This window comes from Hordeum vulgare, chromosome 7H (assembly GCF_904849725.1).
Source record: "Hordeum vulgare subsp. vulgare chromosome 7H, MorexV3_pseudomolecules_assembly, whole genome shotgun sequence".
NCBI classification, from domain to species: Eukaryota; Viridiplantae; Streptophyta; class Magnoliopsida; order Poales; family Poaceae; genus Hordeum; species Hordeum vulgare.
The window spans coordinates 214757860-214761378 of NC_058524.1; positions in this window are offsets into that span (position 1 = coordinate 214757860).

Genomic DNA, 3519 nt, shown 5'->3' on the forward strand with positions numbered 1-3519 from the left:
CTGCTTCCCTGGACGCCGGCTGTCGGTGCCGGTGCCGGTGTATGTATGTAGATAATGTTGGCACTAAGCCATGCCTGCACAGGATGATGACCGAGCAGTTCCAGGTCGCGGGTGAGCAACGGCTCACGTTCGCTCGACAGCGAGTCGCGGGGCGCGCGTGCGTGGGCAGCGGAGGCTGATCGCGTGGGACCTACACCCCGTTAGCTACAAAACCGGTCGTAGTTAGTGGCTGGGTGTGATGCATGCATGCATGGGTTAGTGGGCGTTGTGGTGGCCAGGTCATGTGTGCGTGCGTGTGCTGGTGTGTGTATCTGACTATAAAAGCCTCCCGTGTGTACTGCTTGTAGGAGCCCCGGCGTGTGTTACCGAGCGCCAGTATGTGCCGAGCTATAGGTGCCGATGGGTTGTCGAGCCAAGTAAGAAGGATCTAAGAAAGATGTAGTCTTCGTTGGGACTTTTATGTAGGATTTTTGAACATCAACAACTTACTACGAATAATCCAGTTTATTTAGAGTGAGTTGATGGAGTAAGTTTTATTAGCACAGAAGAAGATTACGAGCTTTTGAAATACAATAGAATTTTCATAAAGAGGATCCTTATATATCTTACAACCAATTTCATTGGAAAATTTCTTACAACACGTGAACATGTCCATCATTCAGTATACATATATGACAAGGAACATAAGATGGCTTAATTTGCAATCCCAGACAACATGAACCTCTAAAGAGAATAATTATGGGAAAGTGAGATGTTTGCCCTATTGCAATGCACACCAACTCTTTTCATGAATGGCATTTTTTGAACCCAAAAAATATGTCAATTTTAAGACCATTTTTCTATTAAATTAATATATGTCTTATTAAGTAGGACGTATCTTAACTGAATGGAGTACCTACAATAGTGACAGTGAGAATAAAATAGTAACGCCCTAAACCAAACAATGCAAACTTTTTTTAGCCATTTTACAAAGATGGCAAGGCCGACAACATAATTCTTCATGTTGAGAATTGTTAATGTGGGTCATAAATCAAACAATTACTCGTGTTATAGGCTATGGGATGTGATGCTTTTTTTTCTCCCGGTGCAACGCACGGGCATTTTTACTAGTCAAGAATAAACCATCCACCAGCGGAGCATGACCATAAAACATATCACTCATATAAATAGAACAACCATTATTCTCTGACTTAAATGAGTAGCCGTCTCGCATTAAGCAAGACCCTGATACAATGTTCATGCTTAAAGCTGGTACTAAATAACAATTATTAAGGTTTAAGACTAATCCCGACGGTAGATGTAGAGGTAGCGTGCCGACGGCGATCACATCGACCTTTGAACGATTCTCGGCGCGCATCGTCACCTCGTCCTTGGCCAATCTCCGCTTACTCCGCAGTTCCTGCTTTGAGTTGCAAATGTGAGCAACAGCACCGGTATCAAATACCCAGGAGCCACTACGAGCGCTGGTAAGGTACACATCAATAACATGTATATCACATATAACTTTAACGTTGTCGGCCTTCTTGTCCGCTAAGTATTTGGGGCAGTTCCGCTTCCAGTGACCCTTTCCCTTGCAATAGAAGCACTCAGTCTCAGGCTTGGGTCCATTCTTTTTCTTCTTCCCGGCATCTGGCTTACCGGGCGCGGCAACAGCTTTGCCGTCTTTCTTGAAGTTCTTCTTACCCTTGCCTTTCTAGAAACTAGTGGTCTTGTTGACCATCAACACTTGATGCTCTTTCTTGATTTCTACTTCTGCAGACTTGAGCATCGAGTACAACTCGGGAATGGTATTTTCCATCCCTTGCATGTTGTAGTTAAGCACAAAGCCTTTGTAGCTTGGTGGGAGAGACTGGAGGATTCTGTCAATTATAGCATCATCCGGAAATTCGACTCCAAGTGAAGTCAGACGACCGTGTAACCCAGACATTTTGAGTATGTGCTCACTGACAGAACTGTTCTCCTCCATCTTACAGCTAAAGAACTTGTCGGAGACTTCATATCTCTCGACACGGGCATGAGCTTGAAAAACTAGCTTCAGCTCCTGGAACATCTCATATGCCCCATGTTGCTCAAAACGCCTTTGGAGCCCCGTGTATAAACTGTATAACATGCCACACCTAACCAGAGAGTAGTCATCACTCCGCATTTGCCAGACGTTCAGAATGTCCTGGGCTGCTGCGGGAGCGGGAGGGTCACCTAGCGGTGCATCAAGGACATAAGCCTTTTTAGCGGCTTCAAGGATGAGCTTCAAGTTGCGAACCCAGTCCGCATAGTTGCTACCATCATCTTTCAGCTTGTTTTTCTCTAGGAATGTGTTGAAATTGAGGTTGACGTTGGCCATCTACAATATTTATAAAGACAACTTTTAGACTAAGTTCATGACAATTAAGTTCATTTAATCAAATTAAGTATGAACTCCAACTTAAATCGACATCCCTCTAGTCATCTAAGTGATACATGATCCATGTTGACTAACCCGTGTCCGATCATCACGTGAGACGGACTAGTCACCATGGTGAGCCACTTCATGCTGATCGTATTCAACCATACGACTCATGTTCAACCTTTCAGTATCTTGTATTCGAGGTCATGTCTGTACATGCTAAGCTCGTCGAGTCAACCTAGGTGTTTCGCGTGTGTAATTCTGGCTTACACCCGTTGTATGCGAACGTTAGAATCTATCACACCCAATCATCACGTGGTGCTTCGAGACAACGAACCTTTGCAACGGTGCACACTTAGGGGAATACGTTCTCGAAATTTTAAGAGGGATCATCTTATTATGCTGCCGTCGTTCTAAGCAATAAGTTGTAAAACATGATAAACATCACAATGCAATCATATAGTGACATGATATGGCCATTATCATCTTTGCTCTTTCGATCTCCATCTTCAGGCATCGCATGATCATCATCGTCACCGGCGTGAAACCATGATCTCCATCATCGTGTCTCCGTGAAGTCGTCACGCCAACTACTACTATCACTACTACTATAGCTAACCGATAGCAATGAAGTAAAAGTAGTAAGCACATGGCGTTGCATCTCATACAATAAATTAAGACAACTCCTATGGATCCTGTCGGTTGTCATACTCATCGACATGCAAGTCGTGAAACCTATTAAAATAACATGATCATCTCATACATCATACATGCAACATCACAACTTTGGCCATATCACATCACATGTCAAACCCTGCAAAAACAAGTTAGACGTCCTCTAATTGTTGTTGCAAGTTTTACGTGGCTGATTTGGGTTTCTAGCAAGAATGCCTTCTTACCTACGTGACAGCCACAATGATGATATGCCAAAGCTATTTACCCTTCATAAGGACCCTTTTCATCAAATCCAATCCGGCTAGAGTAGGAGAGACAGACACCCGCTAGCCACCTTTATGCACGGTGTGCATGTGTGTCGGTGGAAGCAGTCTCCGTAAGCGTACGTGTAAAGTCGGTTCGGGCCGCTTCATCCCACAATACCGCCGGAAAAGAATAAGACTAGTAGCGGCAAGCAAATT